Below are 12,204 nucleotides of genomic sequence, written 5' to 3'. Positions count from 1 at the left end.
GCCTAGCCCCAGCCTTAAGGCAGTCTCATGAAACATTGTACCTTTTCACTAAAATATTCACCAAAAATACAAATTTCACCGGAATCCAATGGGAACTGCTGTGTCTCGTTCAGCCAGTATAGGACCACATTTGGGAGCGATTTCGAGTCAATCGGTCCAAAGACCTGGAAGCTATTGAAAAAATGGGCTGAGGTTTTCATGAAAAATGGCCACTTTTTTCTTTAAAATATTCACCAAAAATACAAATTTCAACGGAATCCAATGGGAACTGCTGTGTCTTGTTCAGCCAGTATAGGACCACATTTGGGAGCGATTTCGAGTCAATCGGTCCAAAGACCTGGAAGCTATTGAAAAAATGGGCTGAGGTTTTCATGAAAAATGGCCACTTTTTTCTTTAAAATATTCACCAAAAATACAAATTTCAACGGAATCCAATGGGAACTGCTCTCCCTCGTTCAGCCAGTAGAGGACCACATTCGTGCCGAATTTCGAGTCATTCGGTCAAAAGACGACCGTAACCCTAACCCTAACCCTAACCCTAGCCCTAACCCTAACCCTAACCCTAACCCTAACCCTAGCCCTAACCCTAACCCTAACCCTAACCCTAACCCTAGCCCCAGCCTTAAGGCAGTCTCATGAAACATTGTACCTTTTCACTAAAATATTCACCAAAAATACAAATTTCACCGGAATCCAATGGGAACTGCTGTGTCTTGTTCAGCCAGTATAGGACCACATTTGGGAGCGATTTCGAGTCAATCGGTCCAAAGACCTGGAAGCTATTGAAAAAATGGGCTGAGGTTTTCATGAAAAATGGCCACTTTTTTCTTTAAAATATTCACCAAAAATACAAATTTCAACGGAATCCAATGGGAACTGCTCTCCCTCGTTCAGCCAGTAGAGGACCACATTCGTGCCGAATTTCGAGTCATTCGGTCAAAAGACGACCGTAACCCTAACCCTAACCCTAACCCTAGCCCTAACCCTAACCCTAACCCTAACCCTAACCCTAGCCCTAACCCTAACCCTAACCCTAACCCTAGCCCCAGCCTTAAGGCAGTCTCATGAAACATTGTACCTTTTCACTAAAATATTCTCCAAAAATACAAATTTCACCGGAATCCAATGGGAACTGCTGTGTCTCGTTCAGCCAGTATAGGACCACATTTGGGAGCGATTTCGAGTCAATCGGTCCAAAGACCTGGAAGCTATTGAAAAAATGGGCTGAGGTTTTCATGAAAAATGGCCACTTTTTTCTTTAAAATATTCACCAAAAATACAAATTTCAACGGAATCCAATGGGAACTGCTGTGTCTTGTTCAGCCAGTATAGGACCACATTTGGGAGCGATTTCGAGTCAATCGGTCCAAAGACCTGGAAGCTATTGAAAAAATGGGCTGAGGTTTTCATGAAAAATGGCCACTTTTTTCTTTAAAATATTCACCAAAAATACAAATTTCAACGGAATCCAATGGGAACTGCTCTCCCTCGTTCAGCCAGTAGAGGACCACATTCGTGCCGAATTTCGAGTCATTCGGTCAAAAGACGACCGTAACCCTAACCCTAACCCTAACCCTAGCCCTAACCCTAACCCTAACCCTAACCCTAACCCTAGCCCTAACCCTAACCCTAACCCTAACCCTAACCCTAGCCCCAGCCTTAAGGCAGTCTCATGAAACATTGTACCTTTTCACTAAAATATTCACCAAAAATACAAATTTCACCGGAATCCAATGGGAACTGCTGTGTCTCGTTCAGCCAGTATAGGACCACATTTGGGAGCGATTTCGAGTCAATCGGTCCAAAGACCTGGAAGCTATTGAAAAAATGGGCTGAGGTTTTCATGAAAAATGGCCACTTTTTTCTTTAAAATATTCACCAAAAATACAAATTTCAACGGAATCCAATGGGAACTGCTCTCCCTCGTTCAGCCAGTAGAGGACCACATTCGTGCCGAATTTCGAGTCATTCGGTCAAAAGACGACCGTAACCCTAACCCTAACCCTAACCCTAGCCCTAACCCTAACCCTAACCCTAACCCTAACCCTAGCCCTAACCCTAACCCTAACCCTAACCCTAACCCTAGCCCCAGCCTTAAGGCAGTCTCATGAAACATTGTACCTTTTCACTAAAATATTCACCAAAAATACAAATTTCACCGGAATCCAATGGGAACTGCTGTGTCTCGTTCAGCCAGTATAGGACCACATTTGGGAGCGATTTCGAGTCAATCGGTCCAAAGACCTGGAAGCTATTGAAAAAATGGGCTGAGGTTTTCATGAAAAATGGCCACTTTTTTCTTTAAAATATTCACCAAAAATACAAATTTCACCGGAATCCAATGGGAACTGCTGTGTCTCGTTCAGCCAGTATAGGACCACATTTGGGAGCGATTTCGAGTCAATCGGTCCAAAGACCTGGAAGCTATTGAAAAAATGGGCTGAGGTTTTCATGAAAAATGGCAACTTTTTTCTTTAAAATATTCACCAAAAATACAAATTTCAACGGAATCCAATGGGAACTGCTCTCCCTCGTTCAGCCAGTAGAGGACCACATTCGTGCCGAATTTCGAGTCATTCGGTCAAAAGACGACCGTAACCCTAACCCTAACCCTAACCCTAGCCCTAACCCTAACCCTAACCCTAACCCTAACCCTAGCCCCAGCCTTAAGGCAGTCTCATGAAACATTGTACCTTTTCACTAAAATATTCACCAAAAATACAAATTTCACCGGAATCCAATGGGAACTGCTGTGTCTTGTTCAGCCAGTATAGGACCACATTTGGGAGCGATTTCGAGTCAATCGGTCCAAAGACCTGGAAGCTATTGAAAAAATGGGCTGAGGTTTTCATGAAAAATGGCCACTTTTTTCTTTAAAATATTCACCAAAAATACAAATTTCAACGGAATCCAATGGGAACTGCTCTCCCTCGTTCAGCCAGTAGAGGACCACATTCGTGCCGAATTTCGAGTCATTCGGTCAAAAGACGACCGTAACCCTAACCCTAACCCTAACCCTAGCCCTAACCCTAACCCTAACCCTAACCCTAACCCTAGCCCTAACCCTAACCCTAACCCTAACCCTAGCCCCAGCCTTAAGGCAGTCTCATGAAACATTGTACCTTTTCACTAAAATATTCTCCAAAAATACAAATTTCACCGGAATCCAATGGGAACTGCTGTGTCTCGTTCAGCCAGTATAGGACCACATTTGGGAGCGATTTCGAGTCAATCGGTCCAAAGACCTGGAAGCTATTGAAAAAATGGGCTGAGGTTTTCATGAAAAATGGCCACTTTTTTATTTAAAATATTCACCAAAAATAAAAATTTCAACGGAATCCAATGGGAACTGCTGTGTCTTGTTCAGCCAGTATAGGACCACATTTGGGAGCGATTTCGAGTCAATCGGTCCAAAGACCTGGAAGCTATTGAAAAAATGGGCTGAGGTTTTCATGAAAAATGGCCACTTTTTTCTTTAAAATATTCACCAAAAATACAAATTTCAACGGAATCCAATGGGAACTGCTCTCCCTCGTTCAGCCAGTAGAGGACCACATTCGTGCCGAATTTCGAGTCATTCGGTCAAAAGACGACCGTAACCCTAACCCTAACCCTAACCCTAGCCCTAACCCTAACCCTAACCCTAACCCTAACCCTAGCCCTAACCCTAACCCTAACCCTAACCCTAACCCTAGCCCCAGCCTTAAGGCAGTCTCATGAAACATTGTACCTTTTCACTAAAATATTCACCAAAAATACAAATTTCACCGGAATCCAATGGGAACTGCTGTGTCTCGTTCAGCCAGTATAGGACCACATTTGGGAGCGATTTCGAGTCAATCGGTCCAAAGACCTGGAAGCTATTGAAAAAATGGGCTGAGGTTTTCATGAAAAATGGCCACTTTTTTCTTTAAAATATTCACCAAAAATACAAATTTCAACGGAATCCAATGGGAACTGCTCTCCCTCGTTCAGCCAGTAGAGGACCACATTCGTGCCGAATTTCGAGTCATTCGGTCAAAAGACGACCGTAACCCTAACCCTAACCCTAACCCTAGCCCTAACCCTAACCCTAACCCTAACCCTAACCCTAGCCCTAACCCTAACCCTAACCCTAACCCTAACCCTAGCCCCAGCCTTAAGGCAGTCTCATGAAACATTGTACCTTTTCACTAAAATATTCACCAAAAATACAAATTTCACCGGAATCCAATGGGAACTGCTGTGTCTCGTTCAGCCAGTATAGGACCACATTTGGGAGCGATTTCGAGTCAATCGGTCCAAAGACCTGGAAGCTATTGAAAAAATGGGCTGAGGTTTTCATGAAAAATGGCCACTTTTTTCTTTAAAATATTCACCAAAAATACAAATTTCACCGGAATCCAATGGGAACTGCTGTGTCTCGTTCAGCCAGTATAGGACCACATTTGGGAGCGATTTCGAGTCAATCGGTCCAAAGACCTGGAAGCTATTGAAAAAATGGGCTGAGGTTTTCATGAAAAATGGCCACTTTTTTCTTTAAAATATTCACCAAAAATACAAATTTCAACGGAATCCAATGGGAACTGCTCTCCCTCGTTCAGCCAGTAGAGGACCACATTCGTGCCGAATTTCGAGTCATTCGGTCAAAAGACGACCGTAACCCTAACCCTAACCCTAGCCCTAACCCTAACCCTAACCCTAACCCTAACCCTAACCCTAGCCCCAGCCTTAAGGCAGTCTCATGAAACATTGTACCTTTTCACTAAAATATTCACCAAAAATACAAATTTCACCGGAATCCAATGGGAACTGCTGTGTCTCGTTCAGCCAGTATAGGACCACATTTGGGAGCGATTTCGAGTCAATCGGTCCAAAGACCTGGAAGCTATTGAAAAAATGGGCTGAGGTTTTCATGAAAAATGGGCACTTTTTTCTTTAAAATATTCACCAAAAATACAAATTTCAACGGAATCCAATGGGAACTGCTGTGTCTTGTTCAGCCAGTATAGGACCACATTTGGGAGCGATTTCGAGTCAATCGGTCCAAAGACCTGGAAGCTATTGAAAAAATGGGCTGAGGTTTTCATGAAAAATGGCCACTTTTTTCTTTAAAATATTCACCAAAAATACAAATTTCAACGGAATCCAATGGGAACTGCTCTCCCTCGTTCAGCCAGTAGAGGACCACATTCGTGCCGAATTTCGAGTCATTCGGTCAAAAGACGACCGTAACCCTAACCCTAACCCTAGCCCTAACCCTAACCCTAACCCTAACCCTAACCCTAACCCTAGCCCCAGCCTTAAGGCAGTCTCATGAAACATTGTACCTTTTCACTAAAATATTCACCAAAAATACAAATTTCACCGGAATCCAATGGGAACTGCTGTGTCTCGTTCAGCCAGTATAGGACCACATTTGGGAGCGATTTCGAGTCAATCGGTCCAAAGACCTGGAAGCTATTGAAAAAATGGGCTGAGGTTTTCATGAAAAATGGGCACTTTTTTCTTTAAAATATTCACCAAAAATACAAATTTCAACGGAATCCAATGGGAACTGCTGTGTCTTGTTCAGCCAGTATAGGACCACATTTGGGAGCGATTTCGAGTCAATCGGTCCAAAGACCTGGAAGCTATTGAAAAAATGGGCTGAGGTTTTCATGAAAAATGGCCACTTTTTTCTTTAAAATATTCACCAAAAATACAAATTTCAACGGAATCCAATGGGAACTGCTCTCCCTCGTTCAGCCAGTAGAGGACCACATTCGTGCCGAATTTCGAGTCATTCGGTCAAAAGACGACCGTAACCCTAACCCTAACCCTAGCCCTAACCCTAACCCTAACCCTAACCCTAACCCTAACCCTAGCCCCAGCCTTAAGGCAGTCTCATGAAACATTGTACCTTTTCACTAAAATATTCACCAAAAATACAAATTTCACCGGAATCCAATGGGAACTGCTGTGTCTCGTTCAGCCAGTATAGGACCACATTTGGGAGCGATTTCGAGTCAATCGGTCCAAAGACCTGGAAGCTATTGAAAAAATGGGCTGAGGTTTTCATGAAAAATGGCCACTTTTTTCTTTAAAATATTCACCAAAAATACAAATTTCAACGGAATCCAATGGGAACTGCTGTGTCTTGTTCAGCCAGTATAGGACCACATTTGGGAGCGATTTCGAGTCAATCGGTCCAAAGACCTGGAAGCTATTGAAAAAATGGGCTGAGGTTTTCATGAAAAATGGCCACTTTTTTCTTTAAAATATTCACCAAAAATACAAATTTCAACGGAATCCAATGGGAACTGCTCTCCCTCGTTCAGCCAGTAGAGGACCACATTCGTGCCGAATTTCGAGTCATTCGGTCAAAAGACGACCGTAACCCTAACCCTAACCCTAACCCTAGCCCTAACCCTAACCCTAACCCTAACCCTAACCCTAGCCCTAACCCTAACCCTAACCCTAACCCTAACCCTAGCCCCAGCCTTAAGGCAGTCTCATGAAACATTGTACCTTTTCACTAAAATATTCACCAAAAATACAAATTTCACCGGAATCCAATGGGAACTGCTGTGTCTCGTTCAGCCAGTATAGGACCACATTTGGGAGCGATTTCGAGTCAATCGGTCCAAAGACCTGGAAGCTATTGAAAAAATGGGCTGAGGTTTTCATGAAAAATGGCCACTTTTTTCTTTAAAATATTCACCAAAAATACAAATTTCACCAGAATCCAATGGGAACTGCTGTGTCTCGTTCAGCCAGTATAGGACCACATTTGGGAGCGATTTCGAGTCAATCGGTCCAAAGACCTGGAAGCTATTGAAAAAATGGGCTGAGGTTTTCATGAAAAATGGCCACTTTTTTCTTTAAAATATTCACCAAAAATACAAATTTCAACGGAATCCAATGGGAACTGCTCTCCCTCGTTCAGCCAGTAGAGGACCACATTCGTGCCGAATTTCGAGTCATTCGGTCAAAAGACGACCGTAACCCTAACCCTAACCCTAGCCCTAACCCTAACCCTAACCCTAACCCTAACCCTAACCCTAGCCCCAGCCTTAAGGCAGTCTCATGAAACATTGTACCTTTTCACTAAAATATTCACCAAAAATACAAATTTCACCGGAATCCAATGGGAACTGCTGTGTCTCGTTCAGCCAGTATAGGACCACATTTGGGAGCGATTTCGAGTCAATCGGTCCAAAGACCTGGAAGCTATTGAAAAAATGGGCTGAGGTTTTCATGAAAAATGGCCACTTTTTTCTTTAAAATATTCACCAAAAATACAAATTTCACCGGAATCCAATGGGAACTGCTGTGTCTCGTTCAGCCAGTATAGGACCACATTTGGGAGCGATTTCGAGTCAATCGGTCCAAAGACCTGGAAGCTATTGAAAAAATGGGCTGAGGTTTTCATGAAAAATGGCCACTTTTTTCTTTAAAATATTCACCAAAAATACAAATTTCAACGGAATCCAATGGGAACTGCTGTGTCTTGTTCAGCCAGTATAGGACCACATTTGGGAGCGATTTCGAGTCAATCGGTCCAAAGACCTGGAAGCTATTGAAAAAATGGGCTGAGGTTTTCATGAAAAATGGCCACTTTTTTCTTTAAAATATTCACCAAAAATACAAATTTCAACGGAATCCAATGGGAACTGCTCTCCCTCGTTCAGCCAGTAGAGGACCACATTCGTGCCGAATTTCGAGTCATTCGGTCAAAAGACGACCGTAACCCTAACCCTAACCCTAACCCTAGCCCTAACCCTAACCCTAACCCTAACCCTAACCCTAGCCCTAACCCTAACCCTAACCCTAACCCTAGCCCCAGCCTTAAGGCAGTCTCATGAAACATTGTACCTTTTCACTAAAATATTCTCCAAAAATACAAATTTCACCGGAATCCAATGGGAACTGCTGTGTCTCGTTCAGCCAGTATAGGACCACATTTGGGAGCGATTTCGAGTCAATCGGTCCAAAGACCTGGAAGCTATTGAAAAAATGGGCTGAGGTTTTCATGAAAAATGGCCACTTTTTTCTTTAAAATATTCACCAAAAATACAAATTTCAACGGAATCCAATGGGAACTGCTGTGTCTTGTTCAGCCAGTATAGGACCACATTTGGGAGCGATTTCGAGTCAATCGGTCCAAAGACCTGGAAGCTATTGAAAAAATGGGCTGAGGTTTTCATGAAAAATGGCCACTTTTTTCTTTAAAATATTCACCAAAAATACAAATTTCAACGGAATCCAATGGGAACTGCTCTCCCTCGTTCAGCCAGTAGAGGACCACATTCGTGCCGAATTTCGAGTCATTCGGTCAAAAGACGACCGTAACCCTAACCCTAACCCTAACCCTAGCCCTAACCCTAACCCTAACCCTAACCCTAACCCTAGCCCTAACCCTAACCCTAACCCTAACCCTAGCCCCAGCCTTAAGGCAGTCTCATGAAACATTGTACCTTTTCACTAAAATATTCTCCAAAAATACAAATTTCACCGGAATCCAATGGGAACTGCTGTGTCTCGTTCAGCCAGTATAGGACCACATTTGGGAGCGATTTCGAGTCAATCGGTCCAAAGACCTGGAAGCTATTGAAAAAATGGGCTGAGGTTTTCATGAAAAATGGCCACTTTTTTCTTTAAAATATTCACCAAAAATACAAATTTCAACGGAATCCAATGGGAACTGCTGTGTCTTGTTCAGCCAGTATAGGACCACATTTGGGAGCGATTTCGAGTCAATCGGTCCAAAGACCTGGAAGCTATTGAAAAAATGGGCTGAGGTTTTCATGAAAAATGGCCACTTTTTTCTTTAAAATATTCACCAAAAATACAAATTTCAACGGAATCCAATGGGAACTGCTCTCCCTCGTTCAGCCAGTAGAGGACCACATTCGTGCCGAATTTCGAGTCATTCGGTCAAAAGACGACCGTAACCCTAACCCTAACCCTAACCCTAGCCCTAACCCTAACCCTAACCCTAACCCTAACCCTAGCCCTAACCCTAACCCTAACCCTAACCCTAACCCTAGCCCCAGCCTTAAGGCAGTCTCATGAAACATTGTACCTTTTCACTAAAATATTCACCAAAAATACAAATTTCACCGGAATCCAATGGGAACTGCTGTGTCTCGTTCAGCCAGTATAGGACCACATTTGGGAGCGATTTCGAGTCAATCGGTCCAAAGACCTGGAAGCTATTGAAAAAATGGGCTGAGGTTTTCATGAAAAATGGCCACTTTTTTCTTTAAAATATTCACCAAAAATACAAATTTCAACGGAATCCAATGGGAACTGCTCTCCCTCGTTCAGCCAGTATAGGACCACATTCGTGCCGAATTTCGAGTCATTCGGTCAAAAGACGACCGTAACCCTAACCCTAACCCTAACCCTAGCCCTAACCCTAACCCTAACCCTAACCCTAACCCTAGCCCTAACCCTAACCCTAACCCTAACCCTAACCCTAGCCCCAGCCTTAAGGCAGTCTCATGAAACATTGTACCTTTTCACTAAAATATTCACCAAAAATACAAATTTCACCGGAATCCAATGGGAACTGCTGTGTCTCGTTCAGCCAGTATAGGACCACATTTGGGAGCGATTTCGAGTCAATCGGTCCAAAGACCTGGAAGCTATTGAAAAAATGGGCTGAGGTTTTCATGAAAAATGGCCACTTTTTTCTTTAAAATATTCACCAAAAATACAAATTTCACCAGAATCCAATGGGAACTGCTGTGTCTCGTTCAGCCAGTATAGGACCACATTTGGGAGCGATTTCGAGTCAATCGGTCCAAAGACCTGGAAGCTATTGAAAAAATGGGCTGAGGTTTTCATGAAAAATGGCCACTTTTTTCTTTAAAATATTCACCAAAAATACAAATTTCAACGGAATCCAATGGGAACTGCTCTCCCTCGTTCAGCCAGTAGAGGACCACATTCGTGCCGAATTTCGAGTCATTCGGTCAAAAGACGACCGTAACCCTAACCCTAACCCTAGCCCTAACCCTAACCCTAACCCTAACCCTAACCCTAACCCTAGCCCCAGCCTTAAGGCAGTCTCATGAAACATTGTACCTTTTCACTAAAATATTCACCAAAAATACAAATTTCACCGGAATCCAATGGGAACTGCTGTGTCTCGTTCAGCCAGTATAGGACCACATTTGGGAGCGATTTCGAGTCAATCGGTCCAAAGACCTGGAAGCTATTGAAAAAATGGGCTGAGGTTTTCATGAAAAATGGCCACTTTTTTCTTTAAAATATTCACCAAAAATACAAATTTCAACGGAATCCAATGGGAACTGCTGTGTCTTGTTCAGCCAGTATAGGACCACATTTGGGAGCGATTTCGAGTCAATCGGTCCAAAGACCTGGAAGCTATTGAAAAAATGGGCTGAGGTTTTCATGAAAAATGGCCACTTTTTTCTTTAAAATATTCACCAAAAATACAAATTTCAACGGAATCCAATGGGAACTGCTCTCCCTCGTTCAGCCAGTAGAGGACCACATTCGTGCCGAATTTCGAGTCATTCGGTCAAAAGACGACCGTAACCCTAACCCTAACCCTAACCCTAGCCCTAACCCTAACCCTAACCCTAACCCTAACCCTAGCCCTAACCCTAACCCTAACCCTAACCCTAACCCTAGCCCCAGCCTTAAGGCAGTCTCATGAAACATTGTACCTTTTCACTAAAATATTCACCAAAAATACAAATTTCACCGGAATCCAATGGGAACTGCTGTGTCTCGTTCAGCCAGTATAGGACCACATTTGGGAGCGATTTCGAGTCAATCGGTCCAAAGACCTGGAAGCTATTGAAAAAATGGGCTGAGGTTTTCATGAAAAATGGCCACTTTTTTCTTTAAAATATTCACCAAAAATACAAATTTCAACGGAATCCAATGGGAACTGCTCTCCCTCGTTCAGCCAGTAGAGGACCACATTCGTGCCGAATTTCGAGTCATTCGGTCAAAAGACGACCGTAACCCTAACCCTAACCCTAGCCCTAACCCTAACCCTAACCCTAACCCTAACCCTAACCCTAACCCTAACCCTAGCCCCAGCCTTAAGGCAGTCTCATGAAACATTGTACCTTTTCACTAAAATATTCACCAAAAATACAAATTTCACCGGAATCCAATGGGAACTGCTGTGTCTCGTTCAGCCAGTATAGGACCACATTTGGGAGCGATTTCGAGTCAATCGGTCCAAAGACCTGGAAGCTATTGAAAAAATGGGCTGAGGTTTTCATGAAAAATGGCCACTTTTTTCTTTAAAATATTCACCAAAAATACAAATTTCAACGGAATCCAATGGGAACTGCTGTGTCTTGTTCAGCCAGTATAGGACCACATTTGGGAGCGATTTCGAGTCAATCGGTCCAAAGACCTGGAAGCTATTGAAAAAATGGGCTGAGGTTTTCATGAAAAATGGCCACTTTTTTCTTTAAAATATTCACCAAAAATACAAATTTCAACGGAATCCAATGGGAACTGCTCTCCCTCGTTCAGCCAGTAGAGGACCACATTCGTGCCGAATTTCGAGTCATTCGGTCAAAAGACGACCGTAACCCTAACCCTAACCCTAACCCTAGCCCTAACCCTAACCCTAACCCTAACCCTAACCCTAGCCCTAACCCTAACCCTAACCCTAACCCTAACCCTAGCCCCAGCCTTAAGGCAGTCTCATGAAACATTGTACCTTTTCACTAAAATATTCACCAAAAATACAAATTTCACCGGAATCCAATGGGAACTGCTGTGTCTCGTTCAGCCAGTATAGGACCACATTTGGGAGCGATTTCGAGTCAATCGGTCCAAAGACCTGGAAGCTATTGAAAAAATGGGCTGAGGTTTTCATGAAAAATGGCCACTTTTTTCTTTAAAATATTCACCAAAAATACAAATTTCACCAGAATCCAATGGGAACTGCTGTGTCTCGTTCAGCCAGTATAGGACCACATTTGGGAGCGATTTCGAGTCAATCGGTCCAAAGACCTGGAAGCTATTGAAAAAATGGGCTGAGGTTTTCATGAAAAATGGCCACTTTTTTCTTTAAAATATTCACCAAAAATACAAATTTCAACGGAATCCAATGGGAACTGCTCTCCCTCGTTCAGCCAGTAGAGGACCACATTCGTGCCGAATTTCGAGTCATTCGGTCAAAAGACGACCGTAACCCTAACCCTAACCCTAGCCCTAACCCTAACCCTAACCCTAACCCTA

Source organism: Pagrus major, chromosome 3, assembly GCF_040436345.1.
Source record: "Pagrus major chromosome 3, Pma_NU_1.0".
NCBI classification, from domain to species: domain Eukaryota; kingdom Metazoa; phylum Chordata; class Actinopteri; order Spariformes; family Sparidae; genus Pagrus; species Pagrus major.
The sequence above is the reverse complement of the archived record's forward strand: the minus strand, read 5'-3'. Positions refer to the sequence as shown.